We start from the raw sequence: 27469 nt of genomic DNA, 5'->3' as shown, positions 1-27469 counted from the left end.
CTGAGCTTCCTTAGATTTATGGAGGCAGAGGGAGAACAGGCAAGAAGGAACATGCCTGTACCTAATGGCTAGGGGACTTCACTGAGGGATTTTACATGAAACAGTAACTGGATAAAAACCAGTGATAGAAACACAGAATCACAGAATAATTTAGCTTTGAAGATACCTCTGGAGGTCATCTAGTCCAACCCCCGCTCAAAGCAGGGCAAACTTCAAAGTGAAATCCAACCTCAAGTTAGATCAGGTAGCACAGGGTCATAACCAGCTGAGGTATGAGTATCTCCACGGATGGAGATGCTCTTGGGTGTAGACACCAGGGCAGCCCCTGCCCAGCTGAGTACCATACAGAAGTCACGCTTTTTGCTCAGTTTCCTACCAGCCCTGTGATTCCTGGCTGTGCAATGCTGCAGTTTCTACAGGGACCTACAGGCCAGAGAGAGATGAGGGTACTTGCCTGAAATGTGGGAATGTGGTTTAAAATCCCCTCAGGCAGAGGAAGCCTCAAACCCTTCCTTGAATGGTGGTCCATCTGCTGTGGCCAGAAATGCCGCCGACCACAGGCTTTCTTGTATTATTGATTCAAGTCCTGTGTCTGTTGCTAAAAGCATACGGATGCCGCTTCATCCCCTTCCAGCAGATGTACCCCCTCAGGGGAGCGCCCCAGCCCCAGCCCCGTCCCTGTCCCTGTCCCTGTCCCTGTCCCTGTCCCTGTCCCTGCGTGGGGGCCCTTGCAGGCCAGCGCTGCTTCTCCCCATGGGCTTTTCGCGTTGCTTTGCTTGGCGGGTCTCTGCAGCAGGCTTGGTCTGGTGCAGGCAAGGCAAAAGGCACCCACTCAGAGGGGGCTGCTCCCCTCTCTTTCTGAGTCAAAAAGGTGCCTGCCCTGGTTTTGATCACTGAGGAAGAGGGCTCAGCCAGCAGCGGGGATGCTTTGGGACAAAAGGGCTTTAGCCTCTGGGTTTGGGGATGGACTCCCCTGCTTGCGGAGCCCGCTGGAGAGAGTGCTACCCTCCAAGCAGCAGAGACAGCAGGGTTCTGCCGTGGCCCTGGGGCAGTTCTGGGGGGAGACTGGTGGTGTGGGCCCGGGGGGACCAGACATCTCCTTACAACCCGCCCATCACCATCTGCTCACAGCAGGTCCCATTCTGGGGGTAAAGACCAGCTAGCAGCTTCCACTCCTGCTACAGCAGCGGAGCCGGAGCAGCACAGCCAGCCCCTCAGCCCGGTGGGCTGGCGCAGCAGCAGGGCTTTAATTAGAGGAGATTAAGCCGGAGTGAGTTTGGTCCTCTCAGCCATACTCCCAATAGGCAACACTTACTGGGTAATTACCAGGGTAATCCCATTAACTGTGATGTGTCCTCACATTTGCATGGGCCTGATCCTGCTGTGAGCTCTGCTCCCATCATTGCTATACGGAGTTTGGCTTTCAGCATCTGGCAGGCTCAAATTGCCCCCATCACCCTTGCTGCTAAGGCTAGAACAGATGGAGGGAGCTTCCATCCCTCTTGTCATGGCTGTGAGTGGAAGGTGCTGAACCTTGCACCAGGCGCACACAAAAGATCATTATCCTTTGAAATGTTATTACACTGTAAAACATTATTTAACCACAAGCTCTTAAAAAGACTAGCATATTATATCACCTTTACTTTTACACGTTGCTTTGCTTAATTTACTACTTGGTTTAGAGAACAAGTCTTTAAAAAAAAAAATTCACAGAAATAACTTCCAAATGGCCCATGACAATATGTTTCTGTTGCAATGGCACTCTTTAAATGCCCATTAATACCCTTCACTTGTCACTCAGGATCTCAGGGTCACACTTTTGGTAGGAATACTGTTCAGAAACCAGTGGGATTACTGCTTACGCATTTTAAAAAAGAATTAGAGGACAGTCAACAGAGAAAACAGGTTCACTAAGAGACTTGCAGAATGAGCAGAAAGCAAAATATTTATAACGCACAAGCTTGAATATCACATAATCCCGTGCCTTACCCAGATCCCTGATGCTGGTGGCAGTGTTTGCTGGACTGACCTTCCTTCTACAGACCCCACAGCAGCCAAGGCTGGAGTACCAACGCAAGTCTTTTTTGCTTACATTTTTCCCACATTTTCCACAACAAGTGGTGGGACCACAACTGTCCCCACAATGACTCATACATACCCAGCTGGTATGGATCTTCCCACCTTCTGTAGCTCCAGTCTACACCCTCTACCTCTGCAAGATGCAAAAGTCAGGTCTTGGCTTGGCCAACCTGACACCTTCCCCTGCAGCATGGGTTTTGTCCCATGGCCTTTAATTAGTGCTCAAGCACAGAGCTCTGCAAAGGTATATCTGGGGACAGGCCCATGTCCTCCTCCTGCGCGGTCACCCGCTTTGGTTATCAGCACTATTGTGATGGTGGTGGAGAACAAGACTCCAGGTAGGGAGAGACAAAGTAGGTGGTTCCCACAGCTGCCCCCAAGGTCAGCAAACATGATTGAACATGCAGTGTGCTCCCTCTGAGGAGAGGGTCCCACAGGAGTAATGTTATGTAGGGGTTTTACAGGTATTAGGTACTATTATAGAGCTATACACCTTATTGTATATTATAATATATAATTATAATTTGATAGGTTGTTTATATGTAAATATGCATTTATATGAATATATGCCTGTATGCATATAAAGTATAACTGTTAAATAGCTAATATTGTGCAGGTTTGTAATATTACACATATTATTGTGGAGGTGACAGGGACTGACCCAGGTCTCTCTGAACCTGGCCCATACTCTTCTTGTCATGCCTCAGCCCAGCAGAGCTGCTCAGGCCACGAGCCTGCTGTTAGGAGTTGATCTACAGGGTTCACTCAGAAAAGAAAGCCGAGCTTTTCCAGAAAGAAACACTCTCCCGGGGCACGGAGCAGTGCCCTTCAGTTCTGCGAGATTGTAGGCTAAAGGCCAGGCATTTTGTGCCTGGCCGCAGGGTAATTTTGCTGTGGGATACTTCAGAAGGTGCTTCAATTGATCAGAGATGGGCAGATGTGCTCCTTGCCTCCTTGGGTGTCATGGAAGCCCCTGCTTTTTTTTTACATCCTCTTGTGTGGACATGTTGGGATTCCCCAAAGTGATGAAATCAGTGAAACAGAATGTGGGTTTTGCTGTGTATAACTTGTTTTATTTATGCTTGAACTTCAAACAGTGGTGGCTGAAACAGCATTGAAGCAGTCCCCATCTTGGGAGTCGGGGCCGGTGAGGCAGTCACAGCTCAGTCCCGGGAGGGCTCAGCCCCAAGGTCTGCATTAGACCAGGTAGGGACGAAGGGAGAGAGCAAACCACCCCAGTGCCCTTGTCCCAAAGAGAAACCCCACAACGTCCCTTCAAAGTGTGTGCAATGGTCACACACACACACAAATAGTGTGCACAATAGCACCATCTGGTGACTTTGGCCATCAGATTGTATTTCCATGGCACCATATTACCCAGGGGACAACTTCCTCTCCAGCGCCTGGGCTGCTGTTCTCCATACTCTTTTTAGCCATGAAATCAATGGCTTCTGTTCTTCTGCAGAACAAAAAACAGTAGACATGACAGAGTCTTTCAAAACCACTCCTGCCAAACTCCCACATCGTTGCTGGTGTGACCCAGTATTTTAACATTCCCATGTTTCAGTACATTTGGGTTTACATTCCTTTTTTCAGATATTTGTTAGGTATTTGGCACATAAGGCGCTATCTACTAAATGCTAGGAGAGCTCTCACAGACCAGTTATGAAATGAAGCATTTTTCTGGCTTTCTTGGAGGTTTGTTTCCTATTCCTTGGAGGCAATGTGTCTCTGCACTAACATACATTTCTTCAGGTCAATGATCACACCTTGATCACGCTCCACTGCTTGTTCCACTGCCACTAACACAGTATTTCCAAAGCAAATCTCCCACTCAAGAGAAGGCTTTGTGGGAAGCCAACCACGTTGCCACCCTTCTTGGCTGGCACACATAAAAGGCTTGAAACAAGCGCTAAGAAGGCAGAAACACAGCCCAGCATTACCATGAAGCACAGGTGCCAAAGCATGTCCTGTTTCCTCTGCCTCACCTTTCTTTTCCTTGTTGCATGAGAAAACAAGCAGTGATAAGAAAGCACTTTTTCATACTTCAGAGGGGATTCCTAGGCTCTTGGTTGGTTTGAGGCAGCACTGAGGTAAAGCATAAACACGTGAGCCCAGAAAACCTCCCTTGCTCCATGCATTTCACTGTAACCAAAGAAGAATAGATATATATGGATTTTTCTTCTCCACCAGCTCAGGGAGAGATGCTTGCTCACGGCTCTCCCCACAAACACCCGCCTCTCCTCAGCTCCCTGCCCATGCCTGCACATCACACCACAGCCATGCCGGTGAGGAAGGCACCCCATGTGCTCCTTCCACTGTGCCCTGCAAACACCTCCTGACTTTTTGTCCTGAGACAGCCGGCATGTGGCCGCAGAGCTACTGGAGTCCCTAGCAAGGTGCACCTTTCCCCAAGCAGTTCGAAGGCAGGTCAGCTCCAGACTTTATGCAACCTTGTGAGCTTTGGCCAGCTTTCTCTGTGCGGTTGGTCTGTGTCATAGCAGCAAATTCATGGGCACCCCCACTGCAGTGTATTCGCTCTGTACCATCCTTGCAAACTTGTCTTACAAGGATGTCTAATATTACAAAGTCATCATTATGATTAAATATATTACTGAGTACTTGCTAGGCTGTTCTGAAACACCGACAGGCACAACCAAAATTGTGCTGTATTTCCTTTGTAGAGGAACAAAGCACGTTTTGACATCTGTCTTCTCTGCTGTTTTTACCATTTATTTACTTAGAGTCTGATTCCCAGAGCAGAAGGATTTGCAAGGAATCAGCCAGCAATTAATGCCAAGCTGCAGAGTTTCCTATCTGATTATATATGCTGGATGCAGTCAAAGAGCAGGGACATTCTTCGTGACCAGCTTGCTGTCTCTGTGGTTTTGGGATGCACTGATTCCCTGAAGACCTAACTCGCTGCATGCACAGTGCAGATCAGTGCCACCAATTCAGGGCTACTCTCATCTTGCTGGGAGAAATCCTCAGATGGAAATCTGTGGCTTCTTCCCACAGCTGTGATTTTGTCCCGTGCTGAACCATCCCTGGACAAGAGGGCTACGTCTGTTCTAGCAAACTAAACACAGCCGAGGCAGAGCTCCAGCACCAGCATGCGGTGGTCCCTATCAGTCGTTGTTAGCACAGGTCTGACTGGGCCCCTCACCCTGCCCCAGGCCTGGCACCTTTTCCCTCTTCTGACTGTGCTGTGAACAAAGGTAGAATTTGCAAAGTTTAATGTGAAAAGGGTTTTTTTTAATTATGGTGATTTTAATTTTGTGACTTTTAATTTTCAAGCAGTAAGGTCTTGACTGGAATTTTTATGGGTGAGTGCCCAAATGCCTCCTACTTGTACATTTTATGAAATAATAATTCATTGTAAGTGCCTCTAATCTAAAATGCAAGATGAAGCATGCATCCTTTCTCGCTATAGTAGAAGCAAGCCTCCATTGCAGAAAAAATTCCCTGGGTGTCTGTTCTTCTCAGCTTATTTTTTCCAATTCATGAAACAAACTTCACGTTCATTGTTCATTAGTAGGTAAGGCAATTATTTTATAGTCTGTAGTGTTCAAATGCATTTATTTTCTTGCACAATATTTTAAAATTAGATCATTTATTGTATTTTGCCAGTAAAACAAATGTTACTTTGCAACATTTAAATGACCCATGCAGAATCGTACATAGCACCAGTAGTGTCAAACACCCTGGGCAAATTGCACTCCAGCAATGATTAATAAAGGCAATTATCTGACACCTCCATTTTGTGTAACATATTGAAAGACCCAGCAAAATCAACAGAAAGACTCATTTTGACTTCAGCTACACTGCAGTTCTCTATACGGGTCCCACTGTTGTGAGATCGAGTGCCTCACAGTCTCTTTATACCCTTATCCCCAAGCACTTTTTTGAGTTTGGTGGTGCTGTTATCTCCATTTCACTGACAATACTTGGATGCATGATGGCATTAAGGGCTAAGAGCTAAGACCCACAAAAACCCTGGTTTTATGCCAAAATACCAGGCATGGTCCACCTAACTTTTAGGTTTTGTCTGCTCAAGGTGGAATGCAGATCAGGCAGCAGGTGCCCAGCCCAGTCCTCTGAAGCGCTTTAGGGAGGAAGGGCACTTCAGGGAAAGACCCCAAACCATCAGCACTTTCCACTGCAGCTGGCCAGTGGGGAAAACTGGAGATAAAGCCATCTCTTTAACCACATTCTTCTCCCCACTGAGGCATCATGCCCAGGTGCACCTTACCAGCACCTTCTCCTGCAACGAGGACTGCTGAGAGGGCCAAGAAGGAAAATCTGGCTGTGAAATATTACCTTAAGTGTGATTTAGCCCCCCTGTATTTCCTAAGTGCCTGCTTTGTTTCAAAGCCTGTGGAAAGCCATCTTTTCACTCAAAACAAAGCCCGAGGAGGCACTGTTGGTGATGGTGGTCAACAGACAGATCAACTATAAGATCTTTCTCCCAAACACCTACTGGCTTGGAGTTGCTCTCTGCCTGTGAGGACTCGAACCCCAACAGTTTCCAGAGAGGAAAAAAGAAGCAGCATCAGCCTCTCCTGCCAAAACTGCTCCACCTGGCAAGGAGTCATTAAAGATCATTTGGACCACAGGGAGAGAGCGAGCAAGAGCATTCTCAACCTCTGAACTCAATCACTTGCCCAGAGGGGGACACCGGGGGTCTCATTCTTGCTCCAACGTCTATTTGTATAGTTCCTGAAATGACTATTTAACATACAACAATTAATTGGTCATCAGAGCACCACTGAGATCCTCCTTCTCTGGCCAAACTCCTGCAGAGCACAACATCAGGCATAGGTAGAGCTGGCTTAAACCTCCCAGGCCACGTAGCTGGAACAACACCCAGTTTGGGAGCGGTGCTGAGCTGTTGTAGGCTGCCAAAATGGAGGTGCTCCTCAACACGGACAGATGCAGAGTTTCAGGCACCTCAGGGCTAGGCAACCGCTGAACAGAGGGGCCACAGTTTTGGACTTAGGCCACAAGGTCTTTACACAGCATTAACAATGCTCTGAGCTCCTCGGCACCAGGATTTCAAGCCCAAGGCAGTGACTTAGGGAGAGAGCGGTGCTCTCCTGACACAGCTGGGTGCTGTGCTGGCCACTGGTGCATGAGCAGCTCCGTGGAGCCACACCAGCGCTGCTGTCTCCTTCCAGGCCTCTGCCTGACCCAGGTTTCTCAAGTCAAGCTCAATCCTTCAACGCCAGGTCCCTCACCATTTCCATGCCCTGTTTGAAGAAGGCTGCACAGCAATGACATCTCTGCAGGAGGCCCTAAGCAAGGACGTCTGGCCATAAGCCCCTACCTCTCCCCGCGTCTGGGGGACCTCTGTAAGCAGACTGCCTGTCCCACTCTTACTGCCCGAGTCCACCGCAGTAGCCAGGGAGGGATCTCCCACCTCTTCCAGCCCATGCTGAAGCTCAAGTCCAAGGGCTAGAAGAGGTCATTGACCATAGGGGTGCCTTTGGTAGCAATGGATGGAATCCCTACCCCAGATGGCAAATTTCACCGTGTACTGTCATTACCATAGTGTTGACACTATGGAAATCAAGACACAAAGTGTGCCTGATAGGACCACCCGGTCACTAGCACCAGAGTTGGTAACACATTGGTCTAAGGAGGCTAATTCATTATGTCATTCAAACAAAAGCTAAAGACTTTATAAATCTGCTCTGCCAATATAATGACTCCTTAAGGGTGTTTCTTCCTCTGCAGAAAAGTGGGTCTAAAAAATAAACAGATCTTAAATGCATATTGTCTGCCATGTTTTGGTCTGTCAGTTCTGAGAAGACATTTCAGCAGTAATGGGGGATGACAGAGAAGTTACACCAATGGGTTTCAGTGCCCTGGCCAGGTTAGAGCCCATCCTTGTGCCCACCAAGGCTCACTTTGACCAGCTCTCTGTCCCCAGCACACCGTTGTCCTCTTCTCCAGTCTCTCTTCTCCCTGATGCCTCCTTCCTTTCGCAGCCAGCCCCTGCCTCTCTCTCCCGCTCTCGGGCAGCAAACACAAACTCAGCTGCTGAACTTGAGTTGGTGAATCCCCTGTCCCAGGTCCCCTCACCATCTTGTCACCCCTTGTTTGTTATCTGCTTCACCTCCTGCTGGCCCTTAAACATGGGGCTTGCAGGGCTGCTGTGATCCTGGCTCAGAGGAAACACAGTTTTTCAGAGGTTTTTTTGCTAGAGCATATTTGGTGGCATGGCTGTTTTGGAGGAAAGGGTGCAGAAGAGTCCATATTTGGCTGCATACTTTCTAGTCTGCTTTGTGAGTCTGAGAGAAGGAATATCTAAAAGGGACAGAAGAAACCAGGCACAAGAAGTAGAAGAAGATTCCAGGACACCAGCAGAACAACTTTGAGGAGTGCTGGAAGGAAATGCAAGATGTAGACACCAAGGAGACAGGTTTTTGGTGCAAGTAAGATGGTCCCCATTGATGGTCCCCCATGAACGTGTACGAGTGGTTCAACATGAGACACACAACTCTGGAAGGATATTCACCTTCATACATTCCTTTGACCCTTTTCAAGGATTTTGAAAGTGTTCCAGCCTAATTGCACCTTCTCCTTACCATGCCATATGGGACCGCTGTTCCCAGCACAACCAGTCCAGCCAGAGTCCAAGCAGGACCAAAAAGAAAGAGCTGTTGGCAGGACATTCCTGGTGAGGTTCTCAGCTTATTTAAATGTACAACTCCTCTGGAGCCAAAACAGGCAGATACATAGTCCTCGAGAGTGGGCAACAAGGCGACAGCTCTTCCTTGGGACTTGGGCAGGGAGAACATGCTGTGGGTGCTGGGTGGTCGCATGCAGCAGGCTGGGCTTTGAGGGCAGCCTGATGTGTCTGTGGCCTGGACTGGAGCAAGGGGTTGGCTCCTGCTGTTCAGGTTTCATTCTGGGAGGGGAGCTGATGGGTGTGTTCCTGCGGGTACATTGTGGCTGCATTTCTGGCATATACCAAGGGCACTGCATAGCTCTGCTCTCTTTTCTTAATTTGTTTTTTTTTTTCCCTTCTTATTTTTTGTTTTGTTTTGGGGCAGGGACAGGGTTTTTTTCCCTTCCCTTCCCTTCCCTTCCCTTCCCTTCCCTTCCCTTCCCTTCCCTTCCCTTCCCTTCCCTTCCCTTCCCTTCCCTTCCCTTCCCTTCCCTTCCCTTCCCTTCCCTTCCCTTCTTTTTCTCTTTTTCATGTATCTAAGTACAGAAAAAATTTTAGTCTTTCAAAAGAAGCTGAAAGCTGAAGCAAGGATATGATGGAAAGGAAAAAGTTCAAAGAAAAATCAGGATAATAACGAAGACTAGATTGAATGAGAAACTGTGACCAAGTAAAGGATTTTATACCTGAGTTACACCTGAGTTTCCTTCGTAACAGCGGAGGTTTATCTCAGGGAAGGGGGAAGCGTGGTGTCCGCAGCGAGGAGGCGGCAGCAGCGTGGCGGGGGGTGAGTGCCCAGCAGCTGTGGCTGCAGCAGGGGCAGAGCCACCTCTCCTGGCTCTGGGTGTTCCCGGGGCCCAGCCCGTCCCCCAGCAGTGCCTCGGGGAGACCAGCGAGGCCAATCGATAGGTGCCTTTCCCAGAAGCAGAAATACCAGACCCCCTCCCAGGAGGGGGGCAAAGGGGCAGAGGAGAAAGGCTTGTTCATGAGAAGGTAGAAACACCTCACTTTTCCTTATGTTTCTGCTCCTGCAGGAGTATCTAGTGAAAAATACTGGGTTACACTAAGCGCTCACCTTTTCCGTACCTAATAACAACAGAAAAAGCAAATGCTTGGGGTTTGCTTGTGAACCAAAGTGAGTTCTTCTACACGGCACATTTTTGACAAGTCAGGAAACCGTAGCTTTTGTCTGATGAACACCCGCTGCCCCCCTCACCCCATGCGCCATACATACTTTCTGAATCCGAGACAACTCACAGATATCTGTACAAAGATGAAGGTAAAATAGTCATTACCTACATGGCTAGGGGGCATCTGATGTAAAGTGCATTCCCTGGCTTTTGGCTTATGGTTTGTAAAGGAGTGCAGAACACTTTCATCTCCCCTTTCAGCCCATCTGTGGCTTCAGCTGACAGGACGAAATGTGGCACAACAGAGCCAGACAATAAACTATTGTACAGTGGAGCAGGAAGCAACAGGTAATGTTTAGAGGAATTAAATTATTTTTGGATCTGATACTGATAATCAGTTTAGGCGAGGGGTATCCAGTGCAAATTTATCCAACATTTTTAAAAGACTGGGAGCACTCAAGAAGCAGATAAGTTAAAGTGCAGTATAAATGAACCATTCATGAACTCAAAGACTTCCTTGCCTGCATATAAAGCACATGAGAGCAGACCTTGTTGCCTGTCATCCTGGACTTTTTTTAATTAACAGTTGTGAGCCATTGTTGTGCAGTATGGCTGATACTGGCGAGAGAGCTTTATGCCTTTTACAGAGGAACAGAGAGCATATTAACATTTGCAGAGGAACAGAGAGCATATTCCCAGAAATACAGGAGAGTACTGGATATCATTCCATCTTCAAATATCTGAATTTCATCCAAATGATAATGTGAAGCCTTCACATGATATTCATCTATTAAAAACTGAGGCACTGGAAGTCAGGCTGATGTACAGCTATTTAAAACAGCTGCTAGAGCAATGCTTATTTAATTAATCTAAGCTTTGTGTCATTCTAGATGTCTGTGGACTGGTTCCCATCCAAAGCTATGCCACTTTTTGAGAGTGGCCACTATAGTGATCCAAACAAATACAGACCAGAGCCCCCATCACCTGTTCTAGGCAAAAAATGCTGGAATAACAGCGGTGTCAGTCAGTGCAGCTCTCTGCTCTCACAGCGTGTGTTTATTTACGAAATACCTGGGTCTGCAGCCCTCTCTGCAGGTCTGCTTGGCTGGAGCCCTCCTCTGCAAGGCTGTGCCGGGCACTGTCACCGGCCAGGCAGCCGGAGGGGAAGCAACGTTGACGCTTCCTTTCCAAGAGGGCAGGGGAGAAGAAAGAAAGCAGGCTCCCCCAGTTATCTGGTAGAAGCAATAAAGTGCTTTCTACAGCTGTCAGGACAACCCAGGGAGATCTACCAGACAGCATCAGCTCGACCCTGTTTTCTGTCCCAAAGCCGAACAGTTGACACGTCAAAACCTTGCTGCCAATGCCTGCACCAGCCCAGGTCTCCATAGGGGCTGATGCTGCAAGGTGCTGAGCACCCTTGAGCAAACAAACGCCTGGAAACCTTTTTGTCGGGACAGCACAATGCATTAGAAAGTATTATTTGCAGTCAACAGGGCACAAAATGAACTGTTATTTCCATCACCCCTGTTTTCACTGTCACTGTGTCGTGTTTGCATTTCATATGCATGTATTTTCTATGGGGGGTGTTTATCTGAGGTGCCCTGTCGTCTGCTCAAGGCAAAGCATTAACCTGGAACTATGTAACCAGACATTTGCTGAGCGAGGAGCAGCTCCAACATCTATTCCTCACATAGCTCCAAACAGCTATTGCAAATAAGGGGAATATTTGTTTGTGTGTGTTGTTTTCAGCTGGCCTTGCTCTAAGATATTATCAGTACACGTGTGTGGAGGAAGTTTGTTAGGACTGAGCTTGCGCTGTTGGGGAACCTGAGAAACGTGAGGGGAAATCAAGGAAAATTCTTAACAGATGCAGCCTGAAAACAAAGAGCATTTTTTTGAAAGAATGCAAAGGAAAAATCAGTTATTTTCTGAGGATCTGTTACGCCATGTCTGGAGACGTCAAAGTGTAAAACAGTTTTAATTCAACTTCAAGTGAAAATCTTGACTCAAACTTTAACACGGAGCTGCCACCAACATCTTCATTTTATAACATGTAAAGTACACATGCAACCACAGAGCTATTAATTTCCATGCGCAGAAACTTTTGAAGGCACAACACCAGCTGCTTAAATATGTCTATAATTATTCACGCATTAACACCTACTGAATTAGCAGCATTAGCACCTACTGAATCATCTTGTACGCATTTAAATAAATTAAGGCTGGGATTCAGTCACGCTGGCCCAGGAGGCTGTTGTTGCTGGGCTTAGGGATGCAGTGCTGCTTGACCTGCCAGGCCTGCAAAGGGGGTGAAAGATGTTACAAATGCCTTTTTAAAAAAGCCTGCCCTCAGCGATGGCAGTTGGCACTGGAATTTATTCCCTCTGATTCCTTGTTTTTGTTTCAATTGAGGAAGATTCTTGTTGCCTTTTTCTTTTCCTTCTGCACTCTTTTTACTAGGCCCCATTAGGAAACTCTCATTTCTCCATCTGTCTCAGAGCTTATTTTATGTGGAAATATTTCAAAACTCACGCAGCTCTTGTTCAGCCCCATGCAATTGAAAGAAGTTCAAAGTTGGGCAGGGCACCAAGTCAGCAGACATTAATAACATTACCTTGCAACCATTCAAAACCTGTCATTTGTTAAGTCTGTCCCTCTCTCATTCCAGCAGGCATAAATCATGTGTATAAATGAGCTCCTACCCACAAAGGAGAGCTGATTTTAACATCTAAGGCTGCGCTGTCACCATCAGAATTCTTTTTTTTTTTTTCACTGTTTTTATTTTTGAGTCCAAAACCAGAAGGGAGGCAACTCAATGCCAATACACCCCAGGAACATTTTGGGAAAAGGAGATGAGCAACTTCTGCATGAGAACCTCAGCCCTCCCCAGCCCTTCCCACTCAGATCCCACATACACATCCAGCACAGCAGAAGTATCCTCCACATCCCACCGTCAGCACCTGTATCAGCTGGGTGGGGAGAGGGGCTGCCCAAGGGAGGGCAGCGGGTGTCCACATTGCCCGAGCAATGACGGGGCTCCGGAGGGACCGTCCTCCCCCACAACTTCTCCTGCTCTTGGCAACTGCTCTTCTAGCACTGAAACGTCTGTGTCCAGTGGTGTCCTTCTGCAAAAGTCTTGACAAATCTGACGAGAAAGTAAATCTTTACATCACCACACCACGTTGTCATGGGGCTGAGGGTTGTGGGTCGCAGGAGAGGTTCCCACCTGCCAGGCAGCCCCTTGTCCCTTCCCTTGCCCCTCTCCTGCAGGCACCAACCTGCTGCTTCCTATGAGATAGCCTCACAGGCAATGTGGACTGATCCCACAAACTGAAACGCACAAAATTCCACTTAAAACATACATAAGAGAAAACTTTTTTATGGTGAGGGTGGTCAAGCACTGGCACAGGCTGACCAGAAAGGTTGTGGAGTCTCCATCCCTGGAGATACTCAAAGCCCAACTGGGCACGGGCCTGGGCAACCTGCTGCAGCTGACCTTGCTTAAGCAGGGGTTGGAGAAGACAATCTCCAGAGGTACCTGCCAGCCTCAGTTATTGTGTCACACTGTGACCCTGTCACTGTGCCTCCCAGCTGCCCTCAGACACCGTATACCCGCTGCGTGCCTCCCACCTCTAATGCAACGTTCCATCTCTAGTCCAAACCATCCTGCTGTGGCCAGAAAATGCCCTCTACTGTGCTGTGAGGCAACAGCCCTGAGAGTGCATTCCCCCCAGGCCGGAGTGCCTGCTGTCCTGCAGGTCATGGGAAGAGAGGAGGCATCCTTCCCTTTTTATGCTTTCGTGTATACACCAACTCCTTGCTCACCTCTGGTGCCCACAACTCGAGCCTGGAACCAGGCACTGGAATGACCTGGTGCCCAGGGCTGTGGGCACTGGAATGACCTGGTGCCCAGGGCTGTGCACAGCCACAGCCCTGCAGCACCGCCGTTCTCCCATACAGCCTCCGAGCAGCACATATGGTTGCAGACGATCATGGCAAGTGCTGTCCTAACCACAGGCTTCCTGCCACGAGAAATCATAGTGATTGGGAAATCATAGCTTTCTGGGACAAACCATTGCAAAGCAGCTCTTCAGAGCCTGCTTTGAGTCTTTTATCCACTGATAGGTCTGAATCACTCTGGCTGGCCTTTTCCTTTTTGAAAGCCACTTCAAACTGCTCTTTTTGTTCATACTCTCAGCCATGAATTTGATCTAATCTGCAAAAACACCTAAGGATGATTTTTGCTTCAGCAAGCATTGTGGAGTCTTCCTCCTTAGAGATAGTCTTTTCTATTTCACTGGAGCTAGGCAAGCTGACTCCTCAGGGCTCTATGTTATAAGTTAAGAAAGTGCTAAAAACCATCCTATTTATCACAGTAAAATCCAGGTACCATATGACCACTGTGAGTTCCAGTGTCCTTCTCAGAGCCATAATGCACCCTCTGGAGTCCTCACTTCAGTCTGTTTCTGCTGACAAGTTTCAAACCAGTTACAAGTTTCAAGTTGCTTCAGCTCCTTCCTTTTAGTGGAAAATCTTCTGGGGAGTATAACAATCAGGTTACCAAGAACCTCAGCAAAACCTTTGCAGACTAAAAACGATGCTTTGTAGATGCTGCCTTCAACAATTTCCTATCTAAGGCTTGTTGCTTTGCCTTTTTGGGAAACTTCCAGACACTGCTTTCATTTTTTTGTAAAGCCTCCAGCTCATATTTTATGTCCTCTTTTAATTCGTTCTCTGAAGTCTCCAGCTGCTTCAAGTCTTAATTCCTACTGCAAAATCCACAGGTCTTGTTTTATATCTTGTTTGTGATTTCTTCAGGTCTTTTCCTAACTCCAGTCAGGCCATTTTGATATCTCCATCATTTGCTTCTTCTCAGTTCAACGAGACCATCAACTCACAAGCCCTTTGCCAGGACTGCTTTTCTGCCTGACTCTGGGGTTGTGCTTCCCAACCCAGGCAGCACTGGGACTTCTCCTCCTCGTTTCTGTTAAGAAAAGTAGATGGCAGAATCAGGGATTTCACTGATGTGATCCCGTTCAGTTACAAAAATAAAAAGAGAAAACATGTTCTACAAACACATTTGGACTCAAAGTAGGAAGATACGATTTCTTATCTATTTCTGGCCCCCACTCCCAGGCAGTACTCTACTCCGGTCTCTCTCAGGATCACATTACAAACACTTCCCTCTGGCTGTCTTTAGCTGAACGCTGCCCTTTTTGCCTACTTTTCTGGTGATCTGGCTTCATTTTTCATGTCATGGTTCTACCGCAGGTAACACCCGGTCACTTGTTACCTGCCCCCAGTGAAACCTCTCTGCCCACAGAGCTTCCCTCCCCCCAGCCCTGCCTCCTGTCCACCGTTTGATCAATGAATTTTCTTGTTTTGCTTGTCATATACCTACAACAAGCTTCACCATTTCTAAGAAGTAATCTATAGGATGATTCATGTTGTTTTGTGTTATGACTAAGCCTGGAGTTTTCCAGCCCTAGGAAATGTCCCTGGGTGAGCAGCACCTTTGCCATCAAACAGCTGTACCCAACATGCCCTCTTTCCTACCACATCAAAAAGGGAGAACTGGAGGATACTCTTACCCAAAGGTAGCAGTCATCTCACTGCCTTTTCTCAGCTATCCTGGCAGAGTTTCTAGAAATGGAAATAATCTGTGGCCAGAAGTAACTGAGAAGAGGGATGGAGACACAGAGGAGAGGAAGGGTGAGGATGAATTCATCATTTGTTGTTTGTGGTGTCCATGCCAGCTTTCAAGGAAATCTTGTATCATGGCCTTTGCAGTCACAGGCTGTATTTGGACAGTCTGGGTCCAGCCAGTCCTGGGGCATGGACGGGCGGGAGTGCAATGGGGACAACGCTCACGTCTCGGGGCAGACTGCCAGGCGACGAGATAACATGGGCACTTTCCATGACAAGCCACTTCTGCTGGATCACCCTGTGCCCACCACCCTCAAGGGTCACCTAATGCTGCTCCTCCTTATGACCTGCAGCAGAGTTTGGGCTTGCTTGGGTCTACCTTGGGCAGCAGCACCATCTCCCAGCTCTTCACTCAGGCCATGTCCATGCAATTCTGGAATCTCAAATCAGGCACTGTCCTCCACAACTTCCTACTGCCTCCCACCAAGGTGGAACCACAGATCCATGTCCTACACTTGTCCCCCTCACCACCCCTAAAAGGTAGGAGCACATCTTCTCATGCCATCCTCACCTCCTGACTACTACACTTCTTGCTTTAGCTTCTGAACTCAACCCGTCCTTCTCCTCAGCCTGATATATAAATATCTGCAAAGGTCCAGGCAGCAGTACCAGCGCTGGACTCTGTCAAGGCACCAGCTTTTACTGGAGAGAAAAGACACCTGCCCCACAGCATCTGTAAGAGGCCGTATCAGAGTTAACAGCATCCATTGCCCCTAGCTTTAAGCTTTGAAGTGCTTTGGTGTCAGTCAGGGAGCAGTTTGGGACCCCCTGCTTCTCAGTAACCTATTTGCAAGTCTTTCAAAGATAAATATATTCCCAGAGCCAGATGTACAGTTTTTACAATATCTGCATTTTTACTTTACCCTATACCCTGTTCCTACTAGCCCAAAAGATAAAAAGCTGACTGCTACTGTCCTGGGAAACCAGAAGCTGACTGCAGACCCGATAGAACACAGTTTTCCTTTTCTTCTGAGCCTTCAGTAACAAAACTGAGTTTTGCACGGCTGCAAGAATACCAGAAAAACAGTATCAGATGCATCCAGATCTTAAAACACCCTTCTTCCACCCATGCAGGCACACACATACACAGAGCAGAGGCCAAGAGGAACAATAAAAAGCTCTGTAGAAATATTTATTTTAAAATAGAAGCTGTAGCTCAGCTCCGCACTGACTTACAGGACAGTCGCCTGTGTTGCTTCTCTGCAGGGGCCTGTGAAACATTGCCTGTAGCAGCCGAGCAGGCTGACAAAACCCTGGCGGTTCCTGCAGGGTTGGAAGGACTCAGCACAGCGCTTCTCGCAGCCAGGCAGCACCACCACTCCGTATTGACATTGGCAGCGCTGCACAGGTCCATCAGAGGGACGGAGGGAAACTGGTGACATCATGCAGCCTTCATCCCACCACGGTGACCCACATCAAAGGCAATTTAATCACTGCCCAGAGGAATGGACGTTCTGTAACACACAATGAATCACGTTTTGAAGTCCTTGGAGGTCAGAAACAGCTCCTGGCAAACCCAAAGGAGGAAGATGATGTGGATGACAACCCTCTACAGCAGACCCCAGAGAGACTGTAACCCTGATGATGAACTAGCCCCCTCAAAGGGTTAGCCCTCGCATTCTGTAATAGCTGGCTAACGTGGGGTTATCAGTAGCTCTGCAGGGACACTGATACACACAGCATGGTTATCCCAGGTGTTAACATGGCTCAAGAAAGAAAATCCTATTGTAAATATCCTTGGTCAGAAAGGATTAGGACAGTTAAATCAGTTGAAGATCCAAGTTGTGTGATTTAGCTGAGCACAGCTTGGTATCACAACAGTGCTCTAGGCTGCCTTTCCAGTCCTATCAATCCACGTCTGGTGGGTAAAAGCACGGTCCTTTAGCCACGCTTTCCACCAACAGCCAGCTCCCCTTGCTCTCCTTGCTTCAGCAGTACTTCTGCACCACCAAGGGTGTGATCATAGAATCATAGACTCACTTAGGTTGGAAAAGACCCTTAAGATCATAGACTCCAACCGTCATGGAGGACCATTACTTCCCTGGCTCCATCACACTGCACAGATGAGACCTTGGAGGCTGTATGCTGCAATCACTACATATCTACATCCTATTAGCATCTTGTGGCAAGCCCACTTGGCAAAGTCAGACAATTTGGCCTAGCAGCTTTAGAAGAGGTAGGGAAACCAAAGACTATGGCCAGATACAGCCACAAAAACTCATTACTTTTTTATGATTTTGTTAATAAAGAACATGTGTCTGAAAGGTTATCTAGCACTGATCAAGTTAAAGGTTGCCCTACCCCTGCTCTAGAACTGTATAATGTCTAATTGTATCTCAAGGCTAACTTGAAGTTGTACATGGCCATTTAAATATTATTCATTGTTGTCCACTTTTGCATGTATCAATTTTTACTTAAATGCTTACACACCCGCACACATACACACTCACATATATATACACAAATAATGCATTCTTTATGGTTGGATAGCAAAAAAACCATAAATTAAAATGTTATGAGACTCCCTTGTATTTCTAAACCTGTAAAATATTAATTAAAAAATTGCAAAATGTCCAAAATATGCAGGGGAATATAGTATTCCTAAAGTTCAGTCCTATTACTCACTGCTAGCTAGGCCTGTTCAGAAAACCAGAACTCTATTTCGTGCAAAACATGAAGGTTATCATATTTCATTTCTCTGTAGAATAAAATAAAAATACAACCTTCTCCATAAAAGTTTTCATGAAAAAACAGACTCACAAGACATCTGATGGCCCCACAGAGTGATCTGGACTCTCTAGTTTGGCTGGGGACTTGAACCTCAGTCTCTGATATCCCAGGCTCTCTCCAAGGAAAGGTGAAATTCCTTCTGGATGTGAGAGACTTACTCAGCAGCTTCAGCTAGGTACTGCTGTGTTTTAGCAAAATGTTCCACAATTATATTTTTTGACGAATCTGTGATTCTGTGAAGCATTTCACATTAAAAGCCTTGCTCAGCTGGACAGCAAATGCTTTATTCTGGTTAGTTCTTCGGATTAACTCATTGGAGACAAGGCTTTTCTGTCCATGGGTACCACCTCCACTTTAGTACATCTCTGGGAGGAAAGGTCATAAACACAGGAGAGACACAATGGGAATTTCTGGATGTCTGAAATCAATTGAATGTGTGTGGGAACCTCTTAGGATCCAAGTGGATCCACTCACTGGTGCAGCTCCCCCTCTCAAATCCAAGCCCTGCAAGGCCAGGGAGATGGTTCATTGGCCATGTACTGCCACCGTGGGCTTCCGAGCCCCACCAGCTGAAGCCACTCTGGATTCTCAGCAGCTGACAAAACATTACTTGCAGGTACTTCAATATATTGAACATAGTGAAGAGCAGGACATTTGTGAACAGCTGCTTGGGGGACAGAGGTGAGTGGAGACCTTTGCTTTTTTTTATGAGTATATTGCAGCTGCTGGCAGGTCTCTGTTCACAGTTGACAAAGGAGCAGAGGAAGACAGAGGTTGTTGCTTACAGAGGGGAGGAGGCCTGTGTCTGCATCTGCAAGGGATTGGGAATCCAGAGATTATTCACCGCAGCTGCAAGCTTCATCATGGGCAACTTCAGCAGAAAGTTTTCCTACGTGCCAAAAAGATAATCTCAGAGTGTTTAGTTGTCCCTAACTGTACTGAGCAAAGCAGAAATGTCATGATTTCTTTGATCAACCGTTCAAGGGAGTACTCGAAATGCTGAGGTTGTTTGCAGACTCATTTTCAGCTGAACCTAAAGAAGGTAAGGGCAGAGCCTGTTCAGAACTGATAGTTACCATGTGGTGATCCGCTCTCCTAACAATCTTCCAGACAGAAAAGTGAGGATTTTCTCTATAAACCTGCCAAGTTGCAGCTCCCCTAAGTCAAGTGAGAGAGCTCCCATTTGCATAAACCTCTTTGGAAGACCTTCTGTGTGTGAAGAGGGGTTTTTTTCTGGTCTGGATCTGACCAAATTGGAACATTGCAACTGCCCAGCAGACTCACTCAAATTTCTATGGCCATCTCAAAGGCAAAGCTGTTGGTTTGAGAGGAGCAAGGGACAGATTTCCCATTGACATCACTTTCCCGGCTGTGACAGGAAACCACAATGTCTTTATTGTTCAGGTGTTTAATGCAGTCAGAGCAGTCAGTAATAAAAAATAACGACTCTGTGTATGTATCACAGACCAAAATCCAGTGATATGCAATTCTGTGCAGTCCTCAGGCTTCCTCCATGCACTGCTGTCAAAGTCGTGTACCTCTGCTGTGCAATTCTAAAACATGTCTTTTTTTCTATTAAATTTAATTGCCCATGGCTTTTCCTGAAGATGGTGAGAAGATTTCTCTTCTCTAAGGACCTCCACAGAAAGCAAATATTGCAAAACAAGAATCCAGGATTATGCTGCCTCCAGGGACTCCAAACCACACCTACCTGTGGTGCACTGCTGCCTTCACTGAAATACCTTCTCAGAGCTCATGTCTTTTACTACCACTGTTAGTGTGAATCCTCCCAACCTTTCTCCTTTCCTGTGTGATTTGGCCAGCTTTTTCAGAAAGGCAGGTTTGCAAAAAGTTGCACTTCTGAGGGCATGTCTGCGCTCCTGGTTAGACCTAGACCCAGTCCTCAGGCCTGCAGACAGTACTGTACACATTGCACGACTGGGTCTACTGTGGGACTGGCCCCACAGTACATCTATCAATAACGCCCTTGGCCATGCCCTGTGCCATGATCAGCACTGGGCCAGGAAGCCCTCTGCAGTCCTGGAAAACAACTTCAGCTCCCTTTTAGAGAAATACTGAATAGGATGTGCGTTCACTTTTCGACACAGTAAGTAGGATTTCATTGCCTCAGCACTGGTGTTTAGGACTATTTCAGATGCCTCAGCCAGCCTCACCTGGTCCCCAGCAGTTAGCACAGTCTCCCATAAACCTTCTCCCCATCAACCACCAGCTGATGTTCCTGGTGTCTCACGACCTCTCAAATGGCACTAGACACCTACGGTTGGGAAACTGCACTGAGCTGGTTGGTGGCTTCCCTAGGAAACTCCCAAGGGGGGTTAGATCACACACCTAAATGCTTAAATAGGGACTCATGGTTTAAGGCTGAGCTACCCATTTTCTAAAATTATTTGGAAGTGATTTTGTTGTCTGACTCAGTTTGTAAATGCAGACAGCAGTGAGTGCATCTGCTTACATATAGAATCATAGAATCATAGAATCGTTTAGTTTGGAAAAGACCTTTAAGATCATCATGTCCAACCGTTAACCTAGCACTGCCAAGTCCACCACTAAACCATGTCCCTAAGCACCACATCTACACGTCTTTTAATACCTCCAGGGATGGTGAGTCCACCACTTCCCCAGGCAGCCTGTTCCAATGCTTGACAACCCTTTCAGTGATGAAATTTTTCCTAATATCCCATCTAAACCTCCCCTGGCACAACTTGAGGCCATTTCCTCTTGTCCTATCACTTGTTACTTGGAAGAAGAGATGGACACCCACCTTGCTACAACCTCCTTTCAGATAGTTGTAGGGACGGACAAGGTCTCCCCTCAGCCTCCTTTTCTCCAGGCTAAACAACCCCAGTTCCCTCAGCCGCTCCTCATTCCCTCATTCCCTCCCTGTTCTCCAGACCCTTCACCAGCTTCGTTGCCCTTCTCTGGACATGCTCCAGCACCTCAATGTCTTTCTTGTAGCAAGGGGCCCAAAACTGAACACAGTATTCAAGCTGTGGCCTCACCAGTGCCAAGTACAGGGGGATGGTCACTTCCCTAGTCCTGCTGGCCACACTCTTTCTGATACAAGCCAGGATGCTGTTGGCCTTCTTGGCCACCTGGGCACACTGCTGGCTCATATTCAGCCAGCTATTGACCAACACCCCCAGGTCCTTTTCCGCCAGGCAGCTTTCCAGCCACTCTTCCTCAAGCCTGTAGCGCTGCGTGGGGCTGTTGTGACCCAAGTGCAGGACCCAGCACTGAGCCTTGTTGAACCCCATACAATTGGCCTCAGCCCATCGATCCAGCCTGTCCAGATCCCTCTGTAGAGCCTTCCTCCCCTCAAGCAGATCTACACTCCCACCCAACTTGGTGTCGTCTGCAAACTTATGTATGTGAATGTTTATCTTGTTCTCTGTATGTGTGCCTGTCAGTGAGTGTGTGCATACCAGTCCCAGCACACAGATGACACTCAACAAGCACCAAAAGCAGGTGGAGATAGTGCAGCTCCTGGCTTGGCTCTAGATCTAGATCTGAACTCTTTCAAAGTCAGGAGGTGTTGGGATCTGAGGTTTTGCAGCAGACATAGCCCTGCAAACCTCAGCTTCACCTGCTCCCTCCTGCTGCCTCCCACCATGGAGCAGCAGAGGAAAGCAGGGAAAGCTGACTTTGCCAATTGGGCACAACCATGCATGAGGGGAAAATTCCTCCCTGGTCCCTGCAGGGGAGTTCGTGTGCACACTGGTGCAAGAGGTCTACTTACCTCAATCTTTGCTTGCCAAAGATTACACTTCCAAGTGTAATTAATTGACATAAAATTATCCAGCCATTTTTCAAATCCTAACCCATTGTTTGAATCGGTGACCTCCTGTAGTACCAAATTCCACAGGTTGACTACATACTGTGTGAAGTAATATTTCTATCCATTTACTAGCCATTAATTTCTGGCCTTTGGGAAATCTGAAATATGTCTGATCATGTGAACGATCTTGAGCCATTCATAGTTGTGTGTTGTGCGAAATACATTTGCTCGTTTAACTAACTCCCAAGCTTATTTGGCCTTGACTTGAGCACCAGGCAAGACAAATCAGCCCAGAAAGCAAGAGAAATAGCAAGAAGCAAACTGCCAGCTGTTAGATGAGCAAATGGGGAGCTACAGAGATTCCCAGAGCCAAATTCTTATCTTATTTATGCTAGCATAAATCTAAAGTAACTGCACTGAATTATTCTGGATTTACCCTTCTGTAAAAGAGATCAGAATCTGACACTCACTTTGGAAACTTCCTTCCTCCGATTTCCATTCTTGCTAGAAACAGAACGAGACACCAATGTGCCACAGCTTTTTCAAGTATTTCTTTACAGAAAAGGATCAAATAACCAACCAAAAAAAAAATCCTTTGCAAAACTTTCAGTAATCAAAAGAAATCTCACAATTTTACAAATCCAGAGGTGGCAATGCCAAGACAACTAGCCACAATTAAAGTTTTAAGTGTCCTTTGTCTCTTTGTCTGGCCCATACAAGTACCTGCTGTAAAATCCAATTGTGGGTCTCCGCTGATCCTGTGGAGCTGAATTTGATGAGTGGGAAATGCAGAGAGCAGGAACGGAGATGTTATAGATGAAAGGGAAAGAGTTGCAGGCAGGTTCGAGTGTGCACTAGAAATGCAAATGCTTACTCATTCTTTGCTTTTTCCCATCTTCTTCTTGTCCCTTATGACTGTATCATAAGGCTGCTGTGAGAGAGAAGCAAAACGCAAATGTTGCAAAAGAAATACGGGGCAGGCTGTAATGCTGACTTATGTAATAACATGTTGTTACAAACCAGACTGTCCTGAAAAGAATATTACTGCTTCCCTCATTTCTAGTAAAGCCCCCAGCTTCACTTTTCTAACACATACTATTTTATGGCCAGGGCGTTTTATGCAAGACATGCCTGATTTGCAAAATTAGGTCTGAAAAGTTTCTTAAACTATTACCTTGCAAAACATTCTGGGACATTTAACTGAAATGGCATCACTCTGTTTTAAAACATTATAGTGTTAAATAAACTTGACCTGTAGCACCAAAGCACTCATTTTTCTCCAGCTACATCATACCCCTGAAATGCATATGTACGTATGTAACACCCTGACTTCTCCAGCTGAAAGACAAATGCAAGCCCCCATTTAAAAATAATGATGCTCCCACCTTTCCTCTTGTCACGGAGACTAATGGAGGAAGAGGCTCTAAGAAAGAAGTGGCTTGATCGTAACTACCGATGGAGAATGAGATTGAACGAGACAGGTATTTTAACATACGCTTGTGCTGGGAGTCCAGCTCCCACTTCTGCAGCCCCCCGGCTGGCAGTCAGCACTGCCTGCACGTGTGCACTGGGGAGAGGGGGGCAGGAGCGGGGCAGGGGGGTCACACCGGCGACGTGGGGGTCAGAGCACCCCTGTGCGACAGGGCCGGGGGCAGCGAGGGGAGAAAGCTGCCGGCAAGGCGTGGGGCGAACCAGGGACGCTCACCATGGCGCAGCCAACGTGTGCGTGGCCTCCACCTCACCCTGCCCCTAACCAGGGCTGCGGGGGTCTTGAGCTGCCTGCCAGGAGCTGTCTTACAGCCCTTGCAAAGCTTGGTAGGGCAGAGTCCCTCATCCCTTCCCCCTCTCCAGACCCTGCCAGCCGGCCTTCCTTCGGCACACTTTTTTTGGGTCGGAATTGAAGAAGAGGAAGGCGCAGCTCAGCACAGTTACCCAAATGGCAGAGCTGTGCTGTGAGGACCAATAAAACTATTAGCTGCTGGCATCGAGCCAAGAATCCATTAATGACAGACTGGTATCTCTCCAGGAATGTAAAATGTTTTACTAAATAAACATTAAAAGCAGGAAGCATTCAACTTCTGTCACAAGGTAAAACTCCAGCGTGATTCTATCCCAAGGAGGGATAGCCAGGAGGTGAGCAAGAAAACTTTGTTTCACTGATAAAAAAACTATTTAGTACCAGGAGGAGCCGGTGAGATGTGATTTATAGTGCCTTACACAGCGTGATGAATGAGGCTCGACGCTTTCGTGGGATCAAGTCACTGACTATAAGGAAGGGGAAAAAAGGCAGCAGTCTGTGAGGGCAGAAGGCTCCATCATGCAGGATGATACTCAGAAATCAGCTCACCAAATTTTGTACCTTTTTCTGGCTATACAAGTAAAACTGAGAATGAATGAAAGGAGAAAAGCTTTTCTCCTTTGTTAAAAGCCTGCTAGGCTTTTTTTTTCCTTTTTTTTTTTAGTCTGGGGATCACTTCAGTGTGCTTGCACTGTTACACAAGGGAAACATGATGGAAAAGTTAACGTTCCCTTCCCCCAGCACATGAAATGTCCAATATGGATGGCCCGTATCAAGGTCCGCCCAGCACTAATATGTGAGATCTCCATTTGGGGGCAGAAATTACTGTTCTTTAAGCCAGCTGTCCAGTCTGACCCCAAAGAAGGTCCATGCCAAAGGCAGAGCACTGTGGCATCACTGTGCTCTTATTTGAGGTTTTCCAGTAAAAGAGACCTGAAAGATGGAAATAAGGATATTTAAGTTCCCACAGTCCACAGAGAGGCAACTTACTCTCATGTAGCTGAGACACAGATGGAATCCATCTCTCAGGATTCAGGAGGAAAAGAAAAAGCATGGTTAGATGGCTACAGGTTATGCATTAGAAGGATTATGGTGTACAGCAGGTAGAAGGCATGATTAATAAGGCTAAGGGAAGACTTAGATGTCAGGCAGCCAAAAGGAAAACACACAGCAAGACATTTTGAAGACTATCAGAGGCAAGACACTTGTAAGAAAACCTGTGGCTCCTCTAACCTCATGCAGAACCAAAGTCATTGCAGGAAAGTAAAAAATATGTATATGCTGCCAGCTAGAGCATTGCATAGAGATAAAAGGGCCTAAAGTGTACCGCAGTGCCCAGTGTAAGCTAATCTCATCCTTGTTGGAAAAAGGATGGGATTTCCCACAGAAACTGAAGTCTGTGGTGGCAATACCAGGTGCAGTCTCAGTGCTGGCCAGGGTAGACCCAGCTGCAGGAGTCCCACTGGGTGCTGTGCACCCTGTGCAGCAGCTCTGTCTCCAGAGGGCTCGCGGAGCAGAGTTTCTCTTGCCCTGCAGCCTGGGAGATAAGCTGTCCATGTGACAGCTGGTACTCCAAACGCGCACAGCCTCTTCCATCCAGGGCTGCCCCAGAGAGGGGACCTCTTTGGTGAGTTCAGAGCCCCAAACTCTTAGATTCTCAGCCCAGATCTGAAACTACTCCTGCAGCCTTGACAAATGTTCTCGTGTCTCTGGTTCCCATGCCCTGTAGAAGAAAAGTCTTCTAAATCATCTTTTTACACCAGATAGGGTCTTGACCTTCCCATCCAAACCTGAAATTAGAGAGCACACAGAAACTGGTCTGAGCTTGAGGCAGGTGGATGTGGTCTCACCAGCAGGCTGTGCGCGAAAGCCACCTGCAGCACATTTCCATCCAGCCTCCAAGCCAGCACAAGTGTCTGTTTCAGGAGCATACTCAAGGCATGAGAAGGCAGAAGGAGATGCTCTAGTAGGGTGAAATGCAGCCTGCCATCCCCAAAGGCAGCTTGCTGCTGCCAGGGGCGAGGGGAGGAGCTGCTGCTTGAGCAGAGGTTGACAAGCAGTGGCTTGGGGGGCTTGGGGGGCTATTTGCAAGGGGACAGGAGGGAAAAAACTCAGAGGAGGAGCAGCACAGAGTCTAGATGAAGTCCTGTGGCTGTTGAGATGGGACCATCCAGATCTACAAGGTGCAGATCACTTTGGTGCACTTTGGGCTAGAGGCAGGGGTTAGCTGAATGCTGACATTCATTGCTTGAAATTTTATTCCCCTATTTGCTCTCTGTTGGCTTTTACACAGGATGCTCATCTGCACAGACATGTACCAATGGGCTTGACTACGGCTACATCTATGTGGGAAGAAAAGAGTTTAGAGCCAGATCCTCAGCTGCAGTAAATCAAGCAGCTGTGGACTCAGGCCAACAGAGACCATACTTGAGATCTCCCAGTTTCTCCTCTCAAACTGTTATATTAAACTAAACATAAGATTCAGTAGCTCGCTATCTTTGCCTTAGTTTTGCACTCTGACATTTTGTCCGACTTCACGTGCCAGGGTAAATACAAGAAAGATGATCACACCAGAATTGCATCCAAATTGTCAGTGACTCACCCCCTCAGACAACTACCTCTGTAAGGAAATATGGGGATAGTTTTCACCTCTCACTGTTTTAGGAAAGCAGAGGCATAATCCACGTGGTCTTGCAGAGATATCATCCCTGGAAGAAGACCTTTATATTTCTAGAGAGCAAAAGAAAGCAAGCTCTGGTTACGGAGGTAAGAATCCTTGGTCCGCGGTGTGGTGTGCTGTTTTTCTGTTGCACACACAAGGTAAAACAGAACACAAAACCCCAACCTGTATCATGTTATGCCGCAGTGTGCGGGATCTCTGAGCCAGCCCTGCAGGTACGAGGGGGCCTGGGCAGCCCTGCTCAGGGGCCATCTCTCTTGAAGCTCAGTGGTGAAGAGGTGGTGCCACCCCCACAGGGCGCTGCCTGCATGGGACTGCCTAATGTCAGGATGGGAAAGCCAAGGCCCAGCATCCCCCCACTTTTCGGGGCTTCTGTAGGACACTGCCGCTCTCCGTGTCACCTCAAGCCACCTGAAGGCTGCTGTCACTTGTTTGGTAGTTTTTGCAGAGCTCCGTGCGCTCTGCAAGGCGTTGGTAGGAGGTGTTGCTGCTGCCCTTTCCATGAGCACACCTGTGGAAGGGGCTGAGATACAGCTTGTTCCAGCAACACAAAAGGATCCCTTGGCACCATGGGCACCTTCCACTGGTGAGGCAAGCCAAATAGCAAGGTGCTTTGCATAAGCAGACTCAAGCATAGAGTGGCCTTTGCAGCATTCAAGGTCTCGTACCTGGGATCAGAGAATGAGTGCTGTGGCACGCCATGACCTGGGCCCAACCACAGCCACCCCATGAAGGCACCCCCATCACCTGCTGCACCCAGGAGGGCACTCCACACCCCAACCCATTCCTCTGGGACTGGTTAAACTGGCTTTTATGCCCTTCTGACAACTTCTCAGGTGCACTGCATGAAAAGCATCACCTCTACATAAGGCTCAGAGCC

At 47.5% G+C, this 27469-nt stretch overlaps 1 long non-coding RNA gene across 1 annotated transcript; it reads right to left on the bottom strand.

The window, feature by feature from the left end:
• Positions 1 to 11527: 11527 nt before the first annotated feature.
• Positions 11528 to 19267, bottom strand: LOC140647494 (uncharacterized). Its single transcript, XR_012040789.1, has 3 exons — positions 19101 to 19267; positions 16762 to 17039; positions 11528 to 14863 (listed from the first exon to the last, which is right to left on the bottom strand). It is a non-coding gene; the product is annotated as an uncharacterized lncRNA (long non-coding RNA).
• Between the last annotated feature and the right edge of the window lie 8202 nt (positions 19268 to 27469).

Source organism: Ciconia boyciana, chromosome 2 (assembly GCF_034638445.1).
Source record: "Ciconia boyciana chromosome 2, ASM3463844v1, whole genome shotgun sequence".
Classification (NCBI taxonomy): Eukaryota; Metazoa; Chordata; class Aves; order Ciconiiformes; family Ciconiidae; genus Ciconia; species Ciconia boyciana.
The sequence above is the reverse complement of the archived record's forward strand: the minus strand, read 5'-3'. Positions and strand labels throughout refer to the sequence as shown.